The 27191-nt window shown below is 40.5% G+C and overlaps 1 long non-coding RNA gene across 6 annotated transcripts in view; it reads left to right on the top strand.

The window, feature by feature from the left end:
- Positions 1-27191, top strand: part of LOC106506539 — a 162165-nt gene that overhangs the window by 10997 nt on the left and 123977 nt on the right. For 2 of the 6 annotated variants that reach the window (XR_002339704.1, XR_002339702.1), the window contains exons 1-3: positions 12275-14062; positions 16702-17496; positions 23888-23963. This is a non-coding gene — a long non-coding RNA (uncharacterized LOC106506539). Of the gene's footprint in view, positions 1-12274; positions 14063-16701; positions 17497-23887; positions 23964-27191 lie in introns of those variants that run through there. The other 4 variants (XR_002339705.1, XR_002339706.1, XR_002339707.1 and 1 more) reach the window with 4 other exon arrangements.

The following is a 27191-nucleotide window of genomic DNA, read 5'->3' as shown; positions in this document are numbered from 1 at the left end:
TATGCGTATAATGCTGTGCTTGACATGTAATACACATAATTAGCAGTAATTATCCAACAAGCCCATGTCACTGTAGAGTAAAAGCAATTCTGTTCCTTGATTCAGTGTTCAACCCCGTTGTGCAATAAGGTCTTCTCTTCACCCTGTTCAGTTACAAGTTGTTAAACTGGGCCAGGTTTCCACATTTCTATATGGTCTAGTTGAGTGACTAGCAACACAGGTATTCATCAGAATAAGCACTTCATGCTCTCACCTCAGACACTGATTCGGCATTTGCACCTGTAAAAACCCCACAGATGATTCTGATGTATAGCCCACCTGAGAACTACTAATCTAGGTTATGTGCCAAGAAGGACCTGAACCTGCTTTTTACCTGCCAAATCACCAGCATATCAGGACAAAGCCACTTTTATCTTAGTTGCTGTTTTTTTTTTTCTTTTTTATAATTTTATGACAATCATCACAACCACATCTTACAGCATTTCCATCCCAAATCTCCAGTGCATCCCCCCACCCCCAACCTGCCTCATTTGGAAACCATAAGTTTCTCAAAGTCTGTGAATCAATATCTGTTCTGCGAAGAAGTACATTGTGTCCTTTTTTTTTTTTTTTTTTTTTTTTTAGATTCACATGTGTGTGATAGCATATGATGTTGGTGTCTCACTGTCTGACTGACTTCACTTAGCATGATAGTTTCTAGGTCCATCCAGGTTGCTGCAGATGCTGTTATTTCTTTCCTTTTAATGGCTGAGTGATATTCCATTCTGTATATGTATCTGTATCACATCTTCTTCAGCCACTCCTCTGTCGATGGACGTTTAGGTTGTTTCCATGTCTTGGCTATTCTATATGGTGCTGCAATGAACATTGGAGTACATGTATCTTTTTGAGTCATGGTTTTCTCTGGGTAGTTGTCCAGGAGTGGGATTGTTGGATCGAATGGTAGTTCTATTTTGAGTTTTCTGAGGAATCTCCATACTGTTTTCCACAGTGGTTGCGCCAATTTACATTCCCACCAACAGTGCAATAGGGTTTCCTTTTCTCCACACCCTCTTCAGCATTGATTGTTTGCAGACTTTTTGATGATGGCCATTCTTTCTGGCTGGTGTAAGGTGGCACCTCCTAGTGGTTTTGATTTGCATGTCTCTAATGATGAGTGATGTGAACATCTTTTCATGTGTTTTTTGGCCATCTGTATGTCTTCTTTGGAGAACTGTCTGTTTAGATCTTCTGTCCATTTTTTGATGGGTTGTTTGCTTTTTTGGCATTGAGCTGTTTATAAAGTTTGGAGATTAATCCCTTGTCAGTCGCTTCATTTGCAAATATTTTCTCCCATTCTGTGGGTTGTCTTTTTGTGTTGTTTAGGGTTTCCTTTGCTGTGCAGAAACTTTTTTTTTTTTTTTTTTTTTTTTTTTTGCTTTTTAGGGCCACAGGTGTGGCATATAGAGGTTCTCAGGCTAGGTGTCGAATTGGAGCTACAGCTGCCTGCATACATCAGAGCCACAGCAATGACAAATCTGAGTTTGCAACCTATACCGCAGCTCTCAGCAACGCTGGATCCTTAACCCACTGAGTGAGGCAGGGATTGAACCCGAAACCTCATGGTTCCTAGTCAGATTCATTTCTGCTGCGCCATGACAGGAACGCCAAGAAAATTTTAAGTTTAGTTAAGTCCCATTTGTTTATTTTTGTTTTTATTGTCATTACTGTAGGAGGTGGATCTGAGAAGATGTTGCTGTCATTTATGTCAGAGAGTGTTTGGCCTATGTTTTCCTCTAAGACTTTTATGGTGTCTGGTCTTATATCTAGGTCTTTGATCCATTTTGAGTTTATTTTTGTGTATGGTGTTAGGGAGTGTTCTAATTTCCTTCTTTTCCATTGGCTGTCCAGTTTTCCCAGCACCACTTATTGAAGAAGCTGTCCTTTCTCCATTGTATATTCTTGCCTCCTTTGTCATAGATTAGTTGGCTGTAGGTGCGTGGGTTGAATTCTGGGCTTTCTACCCTGTTCCACTGATCTATATTTCTGTCTTTATGCCAGTACCGTACAATTTTGATGACTAGCTTTGTAGTATAGTCTGAAGTCTGGGAGCCTGATTCCTCCAGCTCCATTCTTCTTTCTCAGGATGTCTTTGGCTATTCTGGGTCTTTTGTGCTTCCAAACAAACTTGAAAATATTTTGTTTGAGTTCTTTGAAAAATGTCCTGGGTAATTTGATAGGGATTGCATTGAATCTGTAGATTGCCTTGGGTGATATAGTCATTTTGATAATATTGACTCTTCCAATCTAAGAGCATGGTATATCTTTCCATCCATTTGTGTCATTTGATTTCTTTCATCAGTGTCTTATAGTTTTCATAGTACATGTCTTTTGTCTCTTTAGGTAGGTTTACTCCTAGGTATTTTATTCTTTTTATGCGATGGTAAGTGGGATTTTTTCCCCTAATTTTCTCTTTTCTCTCTCTCTCTCTTTTTTTGTCTTTTTGTCTTTATAGGGCTGCACCTATGGCATATTGGAGGTTCCCAGGCTAGGGATCTAATCAGAGCTACAGCTGCCGGCCTACGTCAGTCATAGCAATGTCAGATCAGAGCCGTGTCTGTGACCTTCACCACAGCTCATGGCAATGCCAGATCCTTAACCTACTGAGCAAGGCCAGGAATTGAACCTGTAACTTCATGGTTCCTAGTCAGATTCGTTTCCACTGCTTCATGATGGGAACTCCTAATTTCTCTTTCTGATATTTTGTTGTCAGTATATAGAAGTGAAGTCGATTTCTGTGTATTAATTTTGTATCCTGTGACTTTGCCACATTCATTGATGTGCTCCAACAGTTTTCTGGTAGCTTCTTTAGGATTTTCTAGGTATAGTATCATGTCATCTGCAAATAGTGATAGTTTTACTCCTTCCTTTCCAATTCAGATTCCTTTTATTTATCTTTATTCTCCGATTGTGGTGGCTAGGACTTCCAAAACTGTGTTGAAGAATACTGATGAGAGGGAACATCCTTATCTTGTTCCTGATCTCAGTGGGAATTCTTTCAGCTTTTCACCATTGAGAATGATGTTAGTTGTGGGTTTGTCATATATGGCCTTTATCATGTTGAGGTAGGTTCCTGTTATGCCCATTTTCTGAAGGTTTTTATCAGGAATGGGTGTTGGATTTTGTCAAAGGCTTTTTCCGCATCTATTGAGAGGATCATATGGTTTTCATTCTTCAGTTTGTTACTGTGGTGTATCACGCTGATGGATTTATGGATATTGAAGAACCCTTGCATCCCTGGGATAAATCCCACTTGATCATGATGTACAATCCTTTCAATGTTTTGTTGGATGTGGTTTGCTAGTATATTGTTGAGGATTTTTGCACTGATGTTCATCAGTGAAATTGGCCTGTAGTTTTCTTTTTGTGCGTGTGTGGTATCTTTGTCTGGTTTTGGTATCAGGGTGATGGTGGCCTCATAGAATGAGTTTGGGAGTATCCCTTCCTCTGCAATTTTTTGGAATAGTTTCAGAAAGATAGGTGTTAGCGCATCTCTAAATGTTTGACAGAATTTACCTGTGAAGTCATCTGGTCCTGGACTTTTGTTTGTTGGAAGTTTTTTAATCAGTTTCAATTTCAGTATTTGTGATGGGTCTCTTCATCTTTTCTATTTCATCTTGGTTTAGTCTTGGAAGATTGTACTTTTCTCAGAATTTGTCCATTTCTTCTAGGTTTTCCATTTTATTGGCATATAGTTGCATGTAGTAGTCTCTTATGATCCTTTGTATTTCTGTGATATACATTGTAACTTCTCCTTTTTCATTTCTAATTTTATTGATTTGAGTCCTCTCTCTTTTTTTTCTTGTTAATTCTGGCTAAGGGTTTATCAATTTTGTTGATCTTTTCAAAGAACTAGCTTTTCGTTTCATTGATCTTTTCTATGGTTTTCTTTGTTTCTATTTCATTGATTTCAGCTCTGATCTTTATGATTTCTTTCCTTCTACTAACTTTAGGTCTTGTCTGTTCTCTCTCTATCTGCTTTAGATGTAAAGTTAGCTTGTTTATTTGAGCTTTTTCTTGTTTCCTGAGGCAGGCTTGTATTGCTATAAACTTCCCTCTTAGAACTGCTTTTGCTGTATCCTGTAGGTTTTGGAGTGTTGTATCTTTGTTGTCATTTGCTTCTAGGTATTTTTTAATTTCCTCTTTGATTTCTTCAGTGATCCATTGGTTGTTTAGTAGCATGTTATTTAGTCTCCACCTGTTTGTGTTGTGTTTTTTGCAGTTTTTTCTTGTTGTTGATTTCCAGTCATATAGCATTGTGTTGGAAAAATGCTTGATATGATTTCAATTTTCTTAATGTTACCGAGGCTTGATTTATGGCCCAGAATGTGATCAATCCTAGAGAATGTTCCATGTGAACTTGAGAAGAATGTGTTTTCTGTTGCTTTTGGATGGAATGTCCTATAAATATCTATTAAGTCCATCTGGTCTAATGCTTCATTCAGGGCCTGTGTTTCCTTGTTGATTTTCTGTTTGGATGATCTGTCCACTGATGTAATTGGGGTATTAAAGTCCCCCACTATTATTGTGTTATTACGAATTTCTCCTTTTAAAGTTGATAGCAGTTGCCTTATACATTGAGGTGATCCTATGTTGCATGCATATATATCTCCAATCATTATATCTTCTTCTTGGTTTGATCCTTTGATCATTATGTAATGTCCTTCTTTATTTTTTATAATATTCTTTATTTTTTAATCATTTATATATATATATATATATATATATATTTCTACTGTATAGCATGGTGACTCAGTTACACTTACATGTATACATTCTTTTTTCTCCATTATCACGCTCCATCATAAGTGACTAGACATAGTTCCCAGTGCTACACAGCAGGATCTCCATTGCTAATCCATCCTGAAGGCAACATTCTGCATCTATGTACCCCAAGCTCCCAGTCCTCCCATTCCCTCCCCTTTCACCCTGGCAACCACATGTCTATTTTCCAAGTCCTTGATTTTCTTTTCTGTGGAAAGGTTCATTTGTGCCATATTTTAGATTCCAGATATAAGTGATATCATATGGTATTTGTCTTTCTCTTTCCAACTTACTTCACGTAGTATGAGAGTCTCTAGTTCCATCCATGTTGCTGCAAATGGCATTATTTTGTTCTTTTTTATGGCTGAGTAGTATTCCATTGTGTATATATACAACATCTTCCCAATCCAATCATCTGTCGATGGACATTTGGGTTGATTCCATGTCTTAGCTGTTATGAATAGTGCTGCAATGAACATGCAGGTGCATGTGTTTTTTTAAGAAGAGTTTTGTCCAGATATATGCCCAAGAGTGGGACTGCTGGGTCATATGGTAGTTGTATGTATAGTTTTCTAAGATACCTCCATACTGTTCTCCAGAGTGGCTATACCAGCTTACATTACCACCATCAGTGCCAGAGGGTTCCCTTTTCTCTATACCCTCTCCAGCATTTGTTATTTGTGGACTTATTAATGATGGCCATTCTGACTGGTGTGAGGTGGTATCTCATGGTAGTTTTGATTTGCATTTCTCTAATAATCAGGGATGTTGAGCATTGTTTCAAGTGCTTGTTGGCCATCTCTATATCTTCCTTGGAGAAATGTCTATTCAGGTCCTTTACCCATTTTTCCATTGGGTTGTTGGCTTTTTTGCTGTTGACTTGTATATGTTGATTGTATATTTTAGAGATTAAGACCTTGTCAGTTGCATCATTTGAAATTATTTTCTCCCATTCTGTAAGTTGTCTTTTTGGTTTCCTTTGCTGTGCAAAAGCTTGTCAGTTTGTTTAGGTCCCATTGGTTTATTTTTGCTTTTATTTCTGTTGCTTTGGGAGACTGACCTGAGAAAACATTTGTAAGGTTGATGTCAGAGAATGTTTTGCCTATGTTATCTTCCAGGAGTTTGAAGGTGTCTTGTCTTATATTTAAATCTTTCAGCCGTTTTGAGTTTATTTTTGTGCATGGTGTGAGGGTGTGTTCTAGTTTCATTGATTTGCATGCAGCTGTCCAGGTTCCCAGCAATACCTGCTGAAAAGACTGTCTTTTTCCCATTTTATGTTCTTTCCTTCTTTGTCAAAGATTAATTGACCTTAGGTGTCTGGGTTTATTTATGGGTTCTCTATTCTGTTCCTTTGGTCTGTCTGTTTTGGTACCAGTACTACACTGTCTTTATGACTGTGGCTTTGTAATATTGCCTGAAGTCTGGGACAGTTATACCTCCTGCTTGGTTTTTGTTCCTCAGAATTTCTTTGGCAATTCTGAGTCTTTTGTGGGTCCATATTAACTTTTGGATTGTTTTTTCTAGTTTTGTGAAACTTGTCATGGGTAATTTGATAGGGATTGCTTTGAATCTGTAGCTTGCTCTGGGTAGTATGGCTATTTTTACAATGTTAATTTTTCCAACCCAGTAGCATGGAATATCTTTCCATTTCTTTATATCTTCTTTAATTTTCTTGATTAATGTTTTATAGTTCTCAGCATATAAGTCCTTTAACTCCTTGGTAAGAAATGGACATCTTTCTAGAGACCTACAGCCTGCTAAAACTGAATCAAGGAGAAATAGATCAACTGAACAGACTGATCACTAGAAATGAAATTGAATATGTCATAAAAACACTCCCTACAAATAAAAGTCCAGGACCAGATGGCTTCACAGGAGAATTCTACCAAACATACAAATATTCTTTATTTTAAGGTCTATTTTGTCTGATATAAGTATTACTACTCCAGCTTTCTTTGGATGCCTAATGGCATGGAATATTTTCTTCCATCCTCTCACTTTCATTTGTATGTGTCCCTAGAAATGAAGTGGATCCCTTGAAGACAGCATATATAGGGATCTTGTTTTTGTATCCATTCAGCCAATCCATGTCTTTTGGTTGGGGCATTTTGTCCATATACATTTATGGAAATTATTGATATGTATGTTCTTATTGACATTTTATTAACTATTTTGGATTTGTTTTTGATGCTCCTTTTTCTTCCCTTCTTCTCTTGTTCTCTCCTCTTGTGGTGTGTTGACTATCTTTAGTGTTGCATTTCAGTTGATTTTTCTTATGTGTGTGTATATCAATTGTAGATTTGCAAACTGTAGGTTTGAAGTTACCCTGAAGTTTTGATATAGGAGTCTATATATATATACACGAGATTGTTATAAGTTTTTGGTCTCTTAATTGCAAGTGCATCTCCAGTGTCCTGCATTTGTACCCTCCTTTTCTCATTATTTCTGATTTTGTTAGCATATTTGTGCGTGGATGATTTCCTACCTTTACTAGATATATGCCTTTACTGGTAAGTCTTGTCATTTGTGTTATTTTTGTTTCTTCTTGTGGCCTTTTCTTTTCTGCCTAGAGAAGTTACTTTAATATTTGTTGTGAAGTTGGTCTAGTGTTTCTGAATTCTCTTAGCTTTTGCTTATCTGTAAAACTTTTGATTTTTCCTTGAAATATGGATGAGAGCCTTGCTGGATAAAGTAATCTTGGTCAGAGGTTCTTTCCTTTTATCAGCTTAAGTATATGGTGCCACTCCCTTCTGGCCTGCAGAGTTTCTGCTTAAAAATGTGCCAATAACCTTATCTGGGTTCCCTTGTATGTTATTTATTTATTTTCCCTAGCTGCTTTCAGTATTGCTCTTTGTCTTTAATTTTGGTCAGTTTGATTAATATGTGTCTCAGGGTGTTCCTCCTTGAGTTTATTTTATATGGTACTCATTGTGCTTCCTAGATTCGAGTGAGTGGTTCCTTTTCAATGTTAGGGAAGTTTTCTCTTATCTCTTCAAATATTTTTTTCTGTCCCTTTCTCTCTCTCTTCTCCTTCTGGATATTGGTGTATTTAATGTTGTCCCAGAGTTTTCTTAGACTGTCTTCATTTCTTTTCAATCTTTTTTCTCTTTTCTGTTCCATGTCAGTGATTTCCACTAGGCTGTCCTCCACCTCACTTACTCATTCTCCTGCCTCCTGTATTCTGCTGTTGGTTGCTTCTAATGAATTTTTTTTATTTCAGTTGTTGTATTTTGCATCTCTGCTTGCTTAAGTTTTAAATCTTGTATTTCTTTGCTCAGTGATTGCTGTAAATTACCAATCTTTGCCTCCAGTTTATTTCCAATGTCTTGCATCATCTTTAGCATCATCAATCTAAAGTCTTTTTTCCTGAAGGCTGGTAATCTATAGATCATGTAGCTGTTTTTCTGTTTTTTTTTCTTGCTCCCTTATCTGAGTTATGGTTTTCTGCCTTTTCATTTTTATAGATTTTTGGTATAGTCTTTTTTGCAGACAGTAGAGTTGTAGCCTCTCTTACTTCTGATGTCTGCCCCTCTTGTGGCTGAAGTTGGTACAGGGGCTTGCTGTAGGCTTCCTGATGGGAGGGACTGCCCTCTGGTAGGTGGGGCTGATTCCTGTCCCTCTGGTGGGCAGGACTTTTTCTATAGGTGAGATTAGATGTGGGTATGTGCCTGGGGGCTGGGGGTCTTTAGGTAGCCTGTTTACTGATGGGTAGGGCTGTGATCCCACCTGGATTATTGTTTGGCCTGGGGCTTCTCAAAACTGATGGGTGGGGCCAGATTTTCCCAAAATGGCCACCTCTAGAGGAACACACACAGGTGAATATTACTGAGAGCTTGGCCTCCAATGTCCTCCCCCACAATGAGCCACAGTCACCCCTTGTATTCTCAGGAGATCCTCCAAGAACTTCAGTCAAGTTTGACCCAGATTCCTATGGAACCTCTGCTTTGCCTTGGGAGCCAGTGCCCATGAAATCTTGTGTGTGCCTTTCAAGAGTGGGATCTCCATTTCCCCCAGTCCTGTGGAGCTTCTGCACACAAGCCCCACTGGCCTTCAATGCCAGATGCTCTGGGGGCTCTTTCTCCCAATTGCAGATCCCCAGGCATGGGGACCTGACATGGGGCTCAGAACTTTCACTCCTGTAGGTGAGTTTCTGTGATACAGTTATTTTCCAGTCTCTGGGCCACCCTGGCAGGTATGGTGTTGCTTATATAGTGTAATCACCCCTACTACTTCTTGATATCGCCTCCTCTTTGTTTTCTGGAATAGGATATCTTTCAGAAAGTTTCCAGTCAATTTGGTTGAAGGTTGTTCAGCATTTGGTTGTAATTTTGTTGTTTTTATGAAAGAAGGTGAGCTCTAGTCCTTCTATTCTGCCATCTTAATCCCATGTCTGATATACTTAACATTTTACATCTTGAGCTACACATAATCTCTCAGTTTCAATAGCCTGCCTATATGATATATTTGCTTGGGTGTCCCAAAGGCACCTCAAACTCAAAACAGTCAAAAGCAAACTTGTAATCCCTCTTCTGTGTTCTCACCCACTTGAATCTTTTCTGGTGTTTCTTATCTCTAGTTAAATAAGCCAGAAATGTCACCCTGAACATGCCCCCTCCCTCCCTCTTCCCATCTCCAAGCCATCACTTGGCCCTGATGATTTTTTTTTCATTTTTATTGAGATATCACTGACATACAGCATAACAACTTGCTATATATGTTTACAGAATACAGCATAATGACATACATATATTTCAAAACAATTAGTTAACATCAAACTGTTAGTAAGCTTAGTTAACATCCATCTCATATAATTACAAAAGCATTTGTGTGATGAGGACTCTTAAGATTTACTCTCTAATCAATTTTCATATATAACATACAGCACTGTTAATTATATTACTCACTTATACATTATATCCCTCAACTTATTTACTTTTAACTGGAAATTTGTACCTTTTGATTACCATCATCCCATTCCCCTGCACCTTACCCTCCTTCTGGTAACCACAAATCTGATCTCTCTTTTTTATGAGTTTAGGTGTTTTTTTTTTTTAGATTCTACAAATATATGAGATCATACAGTATTTGTCTTTCTCTGCCTGAGTTATTCATTTAGCATAATTTAGCAGGTCTATCCATGTTGTCACAAATGGCAGAAATTCCTTTTTTTTATAATGATTTTTATTTTTTCCATTATAGCTAATTTATAGTGTTCTCTCAATTTTCTGCTGCATGGCAAGGTGACCCAGTCACACATACATGTATAAATTCTTTTTTGTCACATTATCATGCTCCATCGCAAGTGACCAGACATAGATCCCAGTACTATACAGCAGGATCCCATTGCTTATCCATTCCAAAGGCTGTAGTTTGCATCTATTAACCCCAAATTCCCAGTTCCTCCTACTCCCTCCCCCTCTGCCTTGGCAGCCACAAGTCTGTTCTCCATGTCCATGATTTTATTTTCTGTGGAAAGTTTCATTTGTGCCATATATTAGATTCCAGATATAAGTGAAATCATATGGTATTTGTCTTTCTCTTTCTGACTTACTTCACTTAGTATGAGAGTCTCTAGTTCCATCCATGTTGCTGCAAATGGCATTTTTTTGTTCTTTTTTATGGCTGAGTAATATTAGAATTTCCTTCTTTTTATGGTTGAATAGTATTCCATTGCATATGTATATACCTCACATTTTCTTTATCCATTCATCTGCTGATGGACGCTGCCTGATAATTTTGCTTCATAAATATTTTTACATTTGTCCACTTTTTTTTCCCTTTTATGGATGCACCTGAGGGATATGGAAGTTCCCAGGGTTGAATTGGAGCTGCAGCTGAGGCCTGTGCCACAGTCACAACAACCCTGGGTCTGAGTCACATCTGAGACCTGTGCCACAGCTTGCAGCAACGTGAGGTCCTTAACCCAATGAATGAGGACAAGGATCAAACCCGCATGCTCATGGAGACAATGTCAGGTTCTTAACCCACTGAGCCACAAAGGGAACTCTGCATTTGTTTACTTTTGAAAATCATGATCATAATATTAGATCAAGTTACTATCTATTGTCCTTTCTTGCCTGGATGATGATGGTCCAAAACATCATTTCTTTCCTTAAATTAATTCTAGCTCTTGAGTGGCCAAAAAATGTCACCCATTCCCCTCTTTCTACTTCCAGTGCTTCTGCTCTGACACTGGCCTCTAGTTTTCTGTGATGCTGAGGACCGTCAAAATCTCAGCATTCATAGGGTGCTTTCATTCCAGAGCACATTTGTTCACCTTATCTCATTTAACTCTCAGCTGGCCCTGTGAGTAGGTCACAGTCACCTGCTTTCTCCCTTGGAAACAGTCTGGGAGAGGTGGATGAACTCTTTTGACGTCATCAGTGGTTTGTGAGGGGCCCACGTCTTCTGACTCCTCACACTAACCCCACTGTTTCTCACACTCCTCCAAAGAGGGTGTGATGAGCCAGATGCCCCTGAAAGCCTATTCTAGTGCTAGCAGCCTGTAATTCTGTGGTTTGCAGGGACCAAGAGGAAGTTGCAAGGACTTTTCAAAGCAAACTTGAGCAATGAGGTTGAGAGAAAAGGTTCAAAGTAAAACTTGACTTTCTCCAAGAGGGAGTTCATATCTGAAGCATGAGACAACAGATCAATTCTTTCTGCCTTGTGGCTGTGGCTTCTCTGGCATCTCAGTGACCATGACTGGAGGTGGGCTGTAAGCCTGTTGGTGACCCAAGAAGGGCTGCAGGGTTTCAGTCTTGCTTGGGGAAAGACTGAACATGGGAGGAATGAAAAGCTCACAGTTTTGTCAAAGAGAATAATGAAGCAAAAATAACACACTGTGAATGAGCCTTGGGATAACTTGAAATAGAAGCAGGTGAGCCATAGGGCTGGAGAATTTGAGGGACGAAAATAATGAAGGGCTAGTCATTTCAGCTTCCCAAATGCCTGCGTAGTTACAACTGAGAGCATACCAGACCTTTCTGTTTGTGGTGTAGACTGCTATGTCTTCTCTTATAGTATGTGTGAATTAAGGGTTTCTCAAGCTGCGAGAAGGGTTGTTAATGCACTGAATGAGCAGGAGGAACTCCCTTGATAAAATGGTCATTCTTCATGAATGTTTCATTAAGCTTGAAAGAAAAATATGGACATTTCCTCATCCTGAGAGTGAATATGACAAATGGCCACCAGCTTGTGGACCAGATCATGTAGAGTAGGGATGGTGAATGGTTTAATTTCCCATGGTACCCCTGATTGTGTACATGGTGGTGACTGTATTTTATATGTAATATGTGGAGTTCCTGTTGTGGCTCAGTGGTTATCCATGAGGATGTGGGTTCAATCCCTGGCCTTGCTCAGTGGGTAAGGATCTGGCATTGCCGAGAGCTGTGGTGTATGTTTCAGATGTGGCTCGAATCCCGCGTTGCTGTGGCCCTGGCGTAGGCTGGTGACTACAGCTCCGATTGGATCCCTAGCCTGGGACCCTCCATATGCTGTAGGTGTGGCCCTAAAAAAGAGAGAAAGACAAAAAAAATAATAATATGTAGTGTGTGAAATGTCCAGAACAGGGAAGATAGGAGGCAGGAAGTAGATCAGTGATTGCTTAGAACTGGGGGTGTGGGGAAGAAAGAATAGGAAGATGAGAGATAAAGGGTACAGGGTTTCTTCCTTTTAAAAAATCTTCATCTTTTAACCCCCTTCACCCATTTTTCCCACATCCTACCTCCTGCCTCTGTCAACCACCAGTCCATTCTCTGTATATGTAAGTTTTGTTGTTGTTGTTGTTGTTTTTAAAGATTCTACATGTAGGAGAGATCACACTCTAATTTGTCTTCCTCAATCTGACTTATTTCACTTAGCATAATGCCCTCGAGTCCCATCATGTTTCTGCAAATGGCAAGGTTTCATTCTATTTTCTGGCTGAATAATATTCTATTGGAGATATATAAACCACAATTTCTTTATCCATTTATCTGTCGATGGATGCTTAGATTGTTTCCAGTATCTTGGCTATTGTAAATAAATGCTGCAGTGAACAGGGAGGTGCATATATCCTTTGGAGGTGATTTTGTTTTCTTTGGATAAACACCCAGAAGTGGAATTGCTGGATCATACGTAGTTGTAGTTGTAGTTGTAGTTTTTTGAGGATCCTCCATACTGTTCTCCATTGTGGCTGCACCAACCCATTCCCACCAATAGTGCACAAGCGTTCCCTTTTCTCTACATCCTCACCCACACTTGTTATTTTTTTGTCTTTTTGATAATAGACATTCGTACAGGTGTGAGGGGTGGTAGCTGTCTTAAACACCGGGACAAGAAAGATTTTAAAGCCAAACATGGGCTTCATGAGTGATGTGTGATGATTGATCAGCAACGTCTGCCATGGATGAAGACTGAGGCAGTGGAAATGCAAGTACTGACCTGCATCAGTGCTACTCAAAGTGTGATTTGCAGGTGGATGTAGGCCTACAGATATTTGTTTCCCATGAAGAAATCAGTATAGAAAGGGTGAGTTAGCATTTTGAAACTTTTATAGCAATTTGATAATTCCTGTATTTTACTAAATATTGATCTGTGATGGATTGGAAATAAAATTAAAATCTGGCCCTTTACCAGAGATAGTTTGAGAAGCACTGATCTGGAGCACTGTATGTGACCCCATTACTTCCTGTAAAAGACTTTGAAGTGCCCTGGACTTGGAAATCATATGAATGCAGCCAAAGTCCTATACATGTCATCATTTAGATGGACTTGTTGATTGAGCACAGGTCTTTGCCAGCTTTCTTCCTCTTGCCAGGCAAAAGGATTAAGGTAATAACTACTCAGAGATTGCTAGAAATGTCTTCCTGGCCTTCTCCACTCATTTATACTTTCCATTTATTCCATTCCAGGAAAGCCTTCACTCATATTGCTTTCTTCCAGTGGAGAGTCAGAGTGAGGCCAGCAAGGTGGTTATGTCATGGAACAGCCTGGAGCTGATGACAAAGTAAAGTCCAGCATCAGCTGCTGAACTAGCCTGGGTGGCCACTGAGGTCAAACATGAACTCATCCATTCTTTTGCCCATTCATGCCTCCTTTCTCCTTCATTCTGTCCTTCAGCAACTCCACGTGCAATGCCAACTATGAGCATCAAAGTTCCAGGTCCTGGAGATACAGTGGTGACCAAGACAGATAAATTCTCTGCTTTCATGAAACTGACAGTTCAGGAGGGGAGACCAATATTAAATCAATAATGTGATGAGTGGTGATACAAGTCCTGGTAGGTGCTCTGATGGAGAAGCATTGGTTGCTCTGAGAATATGTAGCAGGGGAACTTTGGAGGGTCCCTGATGAAGTGACATGTCTGCTGGAGTGACTGGACCATGATAAAAGTTTGATGAGCAAAGGAAGTGACTGAAGATGATCCTGGAGAGGTGGGCAAGGGATGGATAGTACAAGGCCTTGCAAGTTGTAAAAAGAATTTGCATTGATCCCAAGAGCAGTAGGGAGCCTGATGGAGTTAAGAATATGGTTAAGAAATGCTCTCTACTCTCACGAGGCCATCAGCATGTGGGGGAGAAAGATATCTACACAACTAACTATAACATAATGTGATCTGGAGTTTCTGTCTTGGCTCAGTGGTAAAAAATCCAGCTAGTATCCAGGAGAATGCAGGTTTGATCCCTGACCTCACTCAGTAGGTGGGTTAAGGATCCATTGTTGCTGCAAGCTGTGGTGTAGGTCACAGCTGTAGCTGGCCAATTCGACACTAGCCTGAGAACTTCCATATGCCCCAAAATTCAAATTATAACAAGTGAATTCCCTTCATGTCTCAGTGGTAACGAACTCGACTAGTATCCATAAGGATACGGGTTTGGTCCTTGGCCTCACTCAGTGGGTTAAAGATCTGGCATCACCATGAGCTGTGATGTAGGTTGTAGATGTGGCTTGGATCCTGTGATGCTGTGGCTGTGGTGTAGGCTGGCAGCTGTAGCTCCGATTTGACCCCTAGCCTAGGAATTTCCATTCACCATGGATTCCACCTTGACAATATATATATATATATATATATATATATATATATATATATATATATAATGTGATCTGGGTTATACAAAGGTGTACATGCAGATGGGAAATGATGAGATTGGGGGTTGAGATAATTTAGCAGATGAAATTTGACCCTGTTGCTCTCCTGCTTTAAACACTTCTGTGATTGCCTGTTGTCCTTAAAATATAGGCCAATTATTTCTGTATTGCTTCAAGGGATCTGGTTGCTCCCTCCATCCTCAGACTCTTCCGGGGCACTCTCTTACTCACCTTCTCCACCTCTGGCTGGTATCCTGACTGATCTTTCTTTAAGTCCCCAGACACCATGCGCTTCCTTCCTATAGCTTGGTCTTTTGTTTGGGATGTTCTCCTTCTGTCCCCTCCCCATCCCTGCCTGCCTCACTCATTCTCTCATTTCTCAGATCTCAGCTTAAATAACCCTAGCTCCCCAGAGAAACTTGTACTTCTCCTAAGTGCTTATGACAAGTAGAATTCTTTCTTATTAAAATTTTATTAGAACATAGTTGATTTACAATGTTGTGACACTTTCTGCTGTATAGAATAGTGACCCAGCATAGTGACCCAATATATACATTCTTTTTCTCATACTATCTTCTACTTTTTATAGGTTCATTTAAAACCACCACATTCCCTTAAACAAAAGCCCAGAGAGTACCCTGGAATAGCAGGACATGCCCACTTGTAAAAGAATGATGTTAGAGCAAAAAATTTCATTTGGGAGAGTTTATAGGACCCTACCCTAGGCAGTGTTTTGGCGGCTTCCCCCATCCCCATCACCTTTTAGAGTGATGGAGTAGCTTCTGAGATGCTTCTCTAAGCCTAGTTAAATAAATATAGGACTATCTGATTTTACTCTGTGTATGTGTGTGTGTGTGTGTATACATGCATGTACATGGTGGGAACCATCCACACTTCATCTGAAATTCTAGAGAGAAGCTAGTCACTGTCCAGGGACATCGGGCAGATTCCCAAAGTTGAGTACACATTTTGTGGTGTTTCAGAGCTGCCCAAAGAGAAAATAAAGAAATAAATAAGCCATGCTAATGGTGAAGAGTTATATTTAAGGGAAGGTTCTTTGACTGAACTAGTTTAAATGTTAATTTTATTACTCAAGAGGGCACTTTGGAACTCCCTGTCATTACCAGACAATTAAACTGTAGTTCCTTATTAATTTTTACTGCTTTCTTAAGGTAATTAGTGGCACATAGTGTGAATTGCTTCCCATTAATGAATAGATTTTTGAATGGAAGTGGGCAGAGCCTTTTATTTGGCAATCCAACAAGACAAGGCCCACGCAAGGAGGAAAGGTGGACCCCTCTAGAATAGAGGGTGTCTGCACTTCTTCAAGAGTCTAGGGTTAAGCTCGAAAACACATAGTCATCGAGCTTTCAGGGAGTATGATATTCTGGCACGTTCCTTGAACTCAGTGTTGGCATTCAGAAAATGGATAGTTCTTTGGAACAAAGATTCAAAAACCAAAACCAGGATATTGAGAGTCTTACAGTCTTTGAGGAAGATTGTCACCTGAGTGTTCATCCTTTTGGTTTGTTGAAGAACCTAGTATATGCCCAGTACTTTACCAGGCAACATGAATATATTTAATTTTCAACACTACTTCATGAAATCACGATTATTGTCCCTATTTTATAGCCAAGTAAAATTCATCTCAGGCTTAAATCATGAGATCATATAGTAAGTGACAGATATTGGCCCTGAGGCCAGGTCCAGCTGAGTCTCAAGCCTGAATTCTCAACCACTACATCTTATTTCCTGTTGGTTGAGCTATGTCTTTATTTATATCCTCTGTCCCATCACTCTGATTTATTTAAAATTTTTTCTTGTTTGTAGATTCCATAACTAACAACATTCAGCACAAGTGTTGAAAGGATTTTGGGATGTAAATATGATCCCTTCATCTTGTACACGAGGAAACAGAGGCCCCAGGAGGAGAAGGGACTGTGGACTGAAAAACAATGCACAACCTAAAAGCGGAGAATTACGCTTAATTTGGCCAACTTTCTGAGGACTTCAAGCCTGGGAGGCAACCTCTCAGATAGCTCTGACTGACTGTTCTGAAGAGGTAAAGGAGGAGGCAGGATATATTGGAGATTTTGCAGCAAGGACCATGTAGTTAGAACATCAAAAGATTACTGCTAATTGAAGAAGATCAAACATCTAGTGCTTTCCTAAGCATGGGAAGATGCAAAAGTCTGGGCTCACTGAAATCATTCCTTTGATATGCATCTCAGCTCTCTGGGGTCAATATCCTCTTCTTTCCCATTGTGTGTCCCCCTCAGGGCGCACTGTTGAAGGTGGCTGCAGTGGCTAAGGGCTTAGCAGTGGGCAGCCCATTAGTTGCCATCCTGAGTTCCTCAGGGCTCACCATAGGGGGCGACTCTAGTGGCCTGGCAGCTGCAATATTCCTTGTTTACCCAGGTGACAGACAACATTTTTCATCCACAGGATCATCTGACCCAGTTCAAAATAGTCAGTCTGGTTCCATGTGCATCCTAGAAGTAGTCCTGGCTGGCAGTGGTTCCCCTGATTCTTGCTCTGCAGAATCCTCAGATCCTAACAGAGGCCCATCTCTGGCTTCCTGGGTAGGCTTCTCACCACCAGTGTTCCCTGTTCCTGAGAATCTAGGTAGGTTCCCTTCCCTGTAGCCAACTCTTCTCTGGTTCACTTGCAACCGAAATGTGATCAGCCTGGAAATACAAATTGTGTTGGCACAAGCCCCCACCTGCTTGACTAATGGCAGTTACTCCCACCTCAGTTGATTGGGAAGGGGAGGGCTGCCACTAAGAGTGCAGAAAGCAAAACCTTGGATAGGTGGGGATTACTGTAGAGGAGAGCCTGGATCCTGATGACTTGGTTGAGATGCCCAATCAACTCTAAAGCTGCCTTCCTCTTGGCTTTTCACTTAAAAGCAATCAGCACAGAATGGTTTAAGACATCCTGAACCTCTTTATTGGTTATTTCCGGCTGAAAGCTATCCTAACAGATAACAGCATGTTGAGTGACAGCGCATGGACCCTGCCCCCATGGAGCTTCCATCTATTGATAGATGACAAACCCGGATGCCAGGAAGGGAAGAGAGCAGGGCTGTCAGCTCTGGCAGAGCCTGGATGCCAGCTCAGCCTTTCTCTTCTGCTTATCAGAGGAGAAGAACTGCATTCCTTACACGTGTGTCTGTGCCCAATATAATTAAATTCATTCTCTATTTGTTTTTACTTTTAACTTCTAATTTCTCAGAGTAAATATGAGCCAGGAAGAGCTGACCAAGGAAGCAGTGCTCCTAGGAGGCTGGCTGCTGTGCGGGCGGCTGTGGAAGATCATGAGCTCATTTAGAGAACACTTTTGGATCGATAATAATTTCAGTTACTCCAGAGGCCAAGTGTTTGGAGCCAGTGACTCTGGGAGGAGTGGTGCTTAATTCCGGAGTGCTGGGGCCTCAGGTAGAGGCTCTGTCCTTGCCTCCTCTTCTCAGGAAAAAGCAACCTCTATTTTGGTTGGAGAGTTGCTAGGTCTGTCAGCTCTGGCCATGGTTGATTCACAGCTCAGGTTTTCTCTCCCAGGCGGCAAGTTCTGCTAAAGGGAGAGGCAGTGGAGGGTGGTGATAAACACCTGCTGCTTAGAGAATCCAGGCTCTACCTCTTTACATGCTATGTGGCCTTGGGCAAGTTACTCTGCCTGGCTGAACCTGAATTTCTTTATCAGTGCTCTGTATAATGACAGTTAGACAAGGCTTTTGCTGACCTGCAGCAGCCTTCCATAAACCTTCTGAAGAGCGTGGTCACCAAGGGCTAGAACGGGGAGGGAGTGGAATGCATGGACCAACAGCTGGGGTGTAATATAAGTAAAAGCACAGAGGTCAAGCAAAACAAAATAAAAGCACAGAACAAAGCCCAGAACATGTTGAGGGAGGGGTGCCCCAGGGTACTAGGAGGTGTGGACAAGAACTCTGTCTCCATGCCTAGATCTGGTACTGTCAGGGTCCTGCCCTGTGAGAAGTGCCTCCTACAAAAAAAAAAAAAACAAACTAAAACTCTCCCCCAAACATGGCATCTGTAAACCAATATTTTTAATGATATTTAAATTTTGTTGTTGTTGTTGTTTGTTTTTTGTTTTTGTTTGCTTTTTTGGTTGCAACATGCAGTGGCTTGAAGCGAGATCTCAGTTCATAGATCAGGAATTAAACCCAGGCTGCAGTGATGAAAGCTCCAAGCCCTATTCACTAGACCACCAGAGAATTCCCTAAATTTTCCTTATTTTCCCTAAATCTTCCGTTATGCTGCTGGTAGATTGTGTCTTATTAAAATATTTTAGGAGGACAATTTTCAATGTGAGTCAAGAACCCTAAAGGTGTTCACATCTTTTGACCTAGCAATTACACTTTCAGGAAATGATTAAAAGAAATAAAAATATTGTTGTGAGAAAATTGGGTTAACATGCTTTTTGCAAAGTGTAGAAATAGAGGAACTGTCCAATAATTTCTCAAATTGTGGTAACTCTAAGTGGAATATGATATTATCAATCATTAAAGAATATAGAGTACTATTGAAAGCCTCCTAAGAAGTTGAAGATGGTTGCAGATGTATAACATGAAGACTGAATACTTCTGGGGTTTATAACTGCCTTTACCACTTCCTAGCTGTGTGACATGGGACAAATTACACAACTCTGTGTCTAGAATTTTTATCTAAAATAGGGGTTACACATTATCATTGCTTTATGGGTTGTTATAAGTGAGATGATGTTTGCAAAACTCAGGAGAGTGACAAGTACACAGTAAGTGCCTCATCTATTGTTACATGAAAACTACGAGGACATGTTTCAAAAAAAGGAAGAAAAGCCTATGTGTAAAAAGATAGAATTTATTTATCTATTCAACACATATTTAGTGAGTACCTCCCATATGCCAGGTTCTGAAATACAATGGTGAACAGAGCAGCCCGAATATCTGCCTTAGCAGAGTTTATCATTCCAAAAGGAAGTCATAAGAATTGTAAGAATTGGAGTTCCCGTCGTGGCTCAGCAGTAACAAACCTGACTAGTATCCATGAGGACACTAAGAACCATGAGGTTGAGAGTTTGATCCCTGGCCTCGCTCAGTGGATTAAGGATCCAGCATTGCTGCAAGCTCTAGCATAGATCGCAGATGAGGCTTGAATTCCGAGTTGCTGTGGCTGTGGTGCAGCTCTGATTGGACCTGTAGCCTGGGAACTTCCATATGCCATAGGTGCAGCCCCAAAAAGACAAAAAAAAAAAAAAAAAAAATTGTAAGAATCGCTGGGGGGGGGGCCTTTCAAAATGCAGATGCTGGGGACTCATCAGTGCCCAGAAATCTGTGTTCTGCAGATGTGGGGGTCAGCCCAGGAGTATCTGGTATATGGATGGTGAGACTGTGGCAGGCTTAGGGGGGCTGTGCTGGTGGATGTGCTGTTGGAGAGGGATGAAGAGTGACTAATTTCCTGATATTTTGTAAATTTTCAACAGTGAGTAATTTTTTTTATAATTAAAAGAAGGTAAACATTTTATATGTCTAAATTTTCAGCAGCTCTGCCCCTCCAGTCTGCCTCCTTTCCCCCCACCTCCACCCTGGCACAACCCTTGTTTCTTCCCCAATAGCAGAAGCTGGGGCGGAGACTCCAGATTAGGAGAGGCCTCAGGGAATACATAGTGGGAGCTGAGACTCATCTGCAATATCACAAAGGGAAGGTGGAAAATTTCTTGCCCAAATCACCTACTTTTACGCGAATCCGCTTCAGAGTAGCCTCTCCAATGTGAAGGGACCTTTTTCAAGATGCGTTTTATTTGCTTTCTCTTTTCCTGCAAATTCTCCTGACCTTGAGCTTTCTTCCGTGGTCCCAGTAATTCGTGCAGTTTCCAGAGTCATTTGTATGGATACTGCGTAATGCGGAGGTTGGGGGCGGGGGGCCGGAATCTCCGCAGTCATCCTGTGCTTGTATCAGGTGAATTTATATTTTATGGGTTTTGGTCAGATTGATTTTTTTGAAACACCCTGGGGTGTTTGCAAATATGAAAGTTCTTGTAGTGCTGGTTGCTTGTTTGCATTTACAGAAAGAATAAAAAGAAAAAAAATTTTGCTCTCTCTGCCGACAAACTCCTTCATCCCCAGAAGTGTGGTTGGGAAGCAGATGAAGGGCTTCCAGCAGGGGAGAAAAATGAGAGTCAGGGAGATCAGATCAGGGTGAGAAGCTGCCAGGGAGGGCTTATCTGCCCTGGGAATTATTGGCAAGTGTGGGCTGCAAGTTTTTCAGTACTGGGTAAGTCTCGCTAAAGAAACAGGTTAAGATAAACACAACTCCTATGATTAAAATCTTTAAAATCCCTGAATCTTTTAGAAGTGGACTCCCTGGTCATACCCTGAGTTCATTCTGGGGAATAATGTCTATTTTGGGCTAAGTAATTACATATGCAAAGAATGGGTATCAGCCTTCTCGGTTATATAAATTGAAAAACATTATCTTCCCCACCCCAAACCAAACCAAACCAAACCAGAACACCTAACTCTTGCATCTGTGGGTTCTGATGCCTGAAATGTTTTTAGTGTGGCTCCTTTTGGTAAAGGTAGGCAGAGTAAATATGTACCATGCATAGTGCTACTTCTTACTTCTGAGCCCACAACAGACATCAGTAATCAATTATAGGGTTCTCCACTGCTGAGGCCAGATGGCAGCACTAATGGTTAATAGGCTTACTTATATTCTGAGGCAGGACATTTTTTTGAGGTTGTTCTTAAGCATAGATAGTGTTGGAGGTCGTCCCTACTTCACCAACCTATCTACCAACTCCATGCCTGAATTTCTCATCACAATAGCCATCCCTTTTGGATAAAGCCCAATTAGTAAAGATAAAGCATCTTCATTGGTTTTCTTACCGAAAGGCCTCCCTGTTTTATCCTTGACAGGAGCCAATTATAAATCACAATGTAATGAGCTCAGGTGGGACCTTAGAATTTTTCTCAGCATAGTTCTCCTTGCAGCTTCTACTAATAGATGGGATTGTGTATGAAATGGAAGGTATTGGTCATCCATGAGTTTCTGAGAGTGAGAAGACAAAGTATTTGCCATTAATCCCTATTTGTGAAATTTTCATCAGATTGGTATCACCAGGGAATGGAGGGGATAAGGACAGGTGTAAACTCTTCAGTCTGGTGCTTAAGACCCTTCCTGGTTTGGTCTCTCTTTCTCTCTGTAATCAAACAGCCTGGATCTGCTCACGTAAGTCTTCTCACTTGCTTTCATATTTCTTGCCTTTTTCCTTTTTTGGGTCTTCTGTTTACTGTTTCCCCTACATGGAATGCCCTCCTTCCTAGCCATTCAGTTCTTGCTGTTATTCAAGGCTTAGCTCACCGTCCATCTCAGTTGCTAAATCTTTTCCAAATACTAGCAGTGATTTCTTTGTAGTTTAAAGTCCCAAAGCATTTGCAGTTCTTTCTACTCACTTGGCATCAAACATCTTCCCCTGAAACATTTGTATCCTTTTAATGTCTCTGTGTTTGAATTTTTTAGCCACTAGATAATAAACCTTGCCAGCAGAGTCTGAGCTCTCCTCTGCCTTTGTGTTGAGTGTCTATGTTGGGGAAGAACCATTTGTCCAGGGCTGGTGGGAGGAAGGGATGTTGCTGGAGGGGAAATGAGCCCTATTTCATCTGCCCTGTGCTGTGCTTGAAGTCCAGCTCTGTTTCCTTTTGAAGCTTTTAAAATAGGATTCAATGCATAGGCTAGGGTGTCTGTGGGTTTTCCCAAGGAAAGCTAATGCAGTATTGAGAGATGATTAAAAGGAGGACCTGGAGGGTGCTGAGTAGCCAAACACCAACCCCAGGGAGCAGGGGGATGGGGCCCTGAGGACAGTTTCACTTCCCTTTGGTTGTTTCCGCCCTAATGGGTAGAGGTGATGATACCTAACATTCAAAATCATTTAATCTTCAGTCTTGCAGTTTAGGGAGAAGTTGTATTCGCTCAAAGCAACTATTTTCACTGTCATTCAGCACTGCTCAGAATCTAAGAGCAAGTAGAGCTTCCTTTGTATATTTGAAATATTTACTAAGTTTTTAAAAATAATTTCTCAATGCTATATAAAAGTGATATAAATTTCATTGTTTGAAGCACAAAGATAAATAACAGAAACCAGACTTAATGCTTGCTTTATGAAATTTTTTCTGTTTCCAGATTATATAAGGATGTTTTATTCAAAATGATTTTCCTTAATTAGAGTGTCAATCCATTTGTATTTTGCTTAGAGAATACATTGATAAGAAATCCACAAGTCCAGAAAAATATTCAATGAAAAACTGGTACCAGTCACTGAGCATATAAATTATCATTCCTCTCAGGGTAATGGATACTAAGGCATAAGGTACTAAGAACTGAAATTTAGGTGGAGAACTGAAACCCCAAAAGCATAGGACTTGACTTAGGCCCAGCCTTTGTTAATGCAACTTGAAAAAAATTAGCCCCAATTTTCTTCCATATCCTAGCATGCACACATCCAGTTTCCGGAGCTAGTTGGTAAATTCCTTGATGGTGTAGATCCAGCTTCCAGCCCAGGTCGTCTGTCTCTGATGATCTGTGTGATCTTTGACAAGCAATTAGACCAGTAAGGCTCACAGTCATCTGTAAGATGAAGAGGTTGGTTGAGCTGTGGTTTGCAAACTGTGCTCTGCAGAACCCTAGGGTTCCCTGGGGAGGGCGAGAGGGGCAGCTTTCTCCCAACCTATCCCATTACAGCAGCTCTGTTTCTGGTGTTACAATTAAGATTTGATTTGGAAAAAATGGACTAGATGATGCCTAAATTGTTGTTCAGCTTTCAAAAGTTCTATGTCCAGTCATTACTCCCAAGGTCTAGTTCAGTGAACACAAAAGGGCTTAGTACATTTTATTGGCTAAGAAAATAAAAGGAAAACATTTTTTGAATAGTAACTGACTTAAATGGGCTGCCTATAATGTGCTATAGGTACTACTTAATTGTTACATAATACCTCATAATTGTTATTTATTCCTCACTACAGCCCTGTGAGGTAGGCTCTGCTGCAGACCTTATAGAAAAACAGAGATTTTTAAGCAACTTGGAGGGGGCACATTAAGGTAAGTGGAAATATGCAATATCTTAAGAGTACTTATAAAGTAGTCATATTTGTGTTCTGCTCTCAAAACCTTTGTATACAGTTGTAGTTTTCCTTTGAATTCTCTTACTACCTCTATTCAAGAGCTCATAGCCCACCTAAAATCAATGTTTTAAAATGTCTGAGGAAAAATGTAGAAAATCATTGCTCTAGATCTGTGCTCTCGAAGCTGCTTTTATCATTCAAAACATGGGAGGCAGAGGACTGAATGAAATGACCTAGAGAGGTTAATGTCCAAGTTTCTCATTCTGTGTTCTCATATAATGACAGCAAGGCATCTGTTGCATCTAAGGCCATTTTTCTGAATTGATTTATGTCTTCAGCATCCAGGGAATATTTGCCTTCTAACCACCGGCCCCCACCACCCCTGATAGAAATTATGCACCCTCAGTGGTTCAGTGGTTGGGAATTTTGCATCTAGGTGGTGAGGATAGGTTGAGGGTATTACATCTGAGTTCTTCCTCTTGTGGTAGAGCTTAGCTTTAATTAACTAATGTTTCCAACATGTTCTCTGTAAGTAGCAGGAGGCAAAAAGAGAGCAAGTGGGGTTTCCAGGAGCCTGGGAAAACAACTTTGCATTAAGTCCCCTTAGGAATCAGTGTGATAGTTTCTTGAGGGTTTATACTCAGGTCTAAGACTGGGGAGTGGTAGGTGAGCTACACTGACCCAGTAAAGGGGGGTAGGATACATGGTGAGTCCCAGTACAGTGCCCTCCACGTGAAGTGGATTTCCATGAAGATACCATTTGCCCTTAGCCTGACTGAAAATCTGATGCATCTACAGAAGTTTCTCACTGTCTTAATTTGCATTACTCTGATTACTCAGGGAGTTGAGCAGAGGATGCTCTTCCCCCTTCCATGAAACTGTGAGCTCCCTAGAGGCCATGGCATGATTATGTGTATGTCCTTGGCCTCTGTAGTCAAGAAATGGATGAAATGACCTAGGGAAATTAATTTCTAAGTTTCTCATTCTGTTGAACTGAATGTGACTTGTATCAGTGCCTGGCTGTCTTCCCTCAGCAGAGGATTCAGGTGTTCCAAAGACAAGTTTTTTCTTGAAATTTCTTTGAGGTGGAGGCATCTGTGTCTAGTTAGTGTCTGCCAGAACTGCAATCAGGATGATGACCAGAGCATTCTTTTTTTTTTTTTTTTTTTTTCTTTCTCTGTAACATCAGCGAACTGGTGAGCTCAAGGATGAAAGGAGGAATGGTCAGCTAATGACTCAGGTTCCACTCAGTAAACTCTGACTTTCCCTCTTGTTTGTCCTCAGTGTGAGACGTCATCTTGTCAGGTTGTCTGCCGCTCCCTTTTGTTCGGTCTGTTTAAAGTACTTGTCAGGGGCTATCCATGGGAAATTGTCTATCCACCCCATGCCGTCCCCATTTCTACACCAGTGGTTTTGAGCCCTGAAGGATCGTGTGTCCCATTGATAATATGATAAAAGATACAGACCCATTCTCTGGAAAATTTATGCACGAAATTTTGCACATAACCTCACTGGGCATGACCACTGAAGGACTTAAATGGCAATCATTTATTTACACACCCATTTATTCATTGCTCATTCCCTTATCCATTCGTTCATTCATTTACTGCTATTAAGTGGTGTGAACCAGGTGCTGCATCAGATACTGGAGTCTCATGAACAACAGTCCCTATTCTCAAGGAGTTTATAGTCCAAGTTTCCAGATAGAAAGTATACAACCTGTGATGGTAAATTTTATGTCAACTTGCTGGGGTTGAGGGATGCCCAGATAGCTGGGAAAATGTTATTTCTGGGTGTCTGTGAGGATGTTTCTGGAAGAGATTAGCATTTGATGTGGTAGACAAATTAAAATCCTCCAGCCCTACCCAAAGCTGGTGGGCACCATCCAACCCAGTGAGGGTCTGACTAGCACAAAAAGAGGATGGAAGGGTGGATTCGTTCTCTTTGCTTGGCTGGACATCTACCTCCTTCTGCCCTGAGACATTGGTATTCCTGGATCTTGGGCCTTCAGACTTGGACCAGGACTTAACCACTGGCTCCTCTGGTTCTCAGGCCTTCAGACTCAGACAGAATTACACCACTGCCCGCCCCCCTCCCCGGTTCTCCAGCTTTCTTTTTTTTGGTCTTTTTAGTGCCGAAACTGCGGCATAAGGAAGTTCCCAGGCTAGGAGTTGAATAGGAGCCGTAGTTGCCAGCCTGCACCACAGCCACAGCAGTGTGGGATCCAAGCCGCATCTGTGACCTCCACCACAGCTCATGGATGGCAATGCCTTAACCCACTGGGTGAGGCCAGGGATGGAACCCGCATTTTCATGGATACAAGTCGGATTCATTTCTGCTGCATTTTTATCACTAAAGCAATGATTAGGTTTAGTATTCATAAAATAGTTATTGCATACAATATAAACTTTACCATTTTATACAATGTAAAATATATACAATACAAATGTTACCATTTAACCATTTTTAAGTGCACAATTCCATGACATTAAGTATACTTACATGGTGCAACCATACCCCTATCCATTTCTGGAACTTTTTTATCTCCCCAGACAGAAACTCTATACTTATTAAACAGTAACCGCCTATCCCCACTCCCTTCTCCCCAGCCCCTGGCAATCTGTATTCTACTTTCTGCCTCTATGAGTTCCCCTATTCTAGGTACCTCATATAAATGGAGTCCTACAATATTTGTCCTTTTGTGTTTGGCTGATTCTGGTTAGTGAAATGTTGTTGAGGTTTATCCACATTGTAGCATGTATCAGAATTAAGAATTATCCCTTTTAAGGCTGAATAATATTCCATTGTATATACAGACTACATTTTGTTTATTAGTTCATCTGTTGTTGGACACTTGGGTTATTTCCACCTTTTGGCTGCTGTGAATAATGCTGCTCTGTGCCTTTATATACAAGTAGCTGCATGAATCCCTGCTTTCAGTTTTTTTGGGTATGTTTCTAGGAGTGGACTTGCTAGGTCATATGGTAATTTTATGTTTAACTTTTTGAGGCTGTATGTTTTTCTCAAAAGAAAAATTCAAAAGGATTTTCAAATTGTGCTATGCAAATTACTTGCCACTTTAACTTATGATTGGTTATTTTAATTTTAATTCTATAATGTGACTGTCCTTTTATTTTGATAATCATCTAGCACAGTGGTTCTCATATTTATTGTTTCTTTTCTTTCTTTTTTTTTTTTTTGCTTT

This window comes from Sus scrofa, chromosome 16 (assembly GCF_000003025.6).
Source record: "Sus scrofa isolate TJ Tabasco breed Duroc chromosome 16, Sscrofa11.1, whole genome shotgun sequence".
NCBI lineage: Eukaryota > Metazoa > Chordata > Mammalia > Artiodactyla > Suidae > Sus > Sus scrofa.
This window is presented reverse-complemented; position numbering and strand designations above follow the sequence as displayed.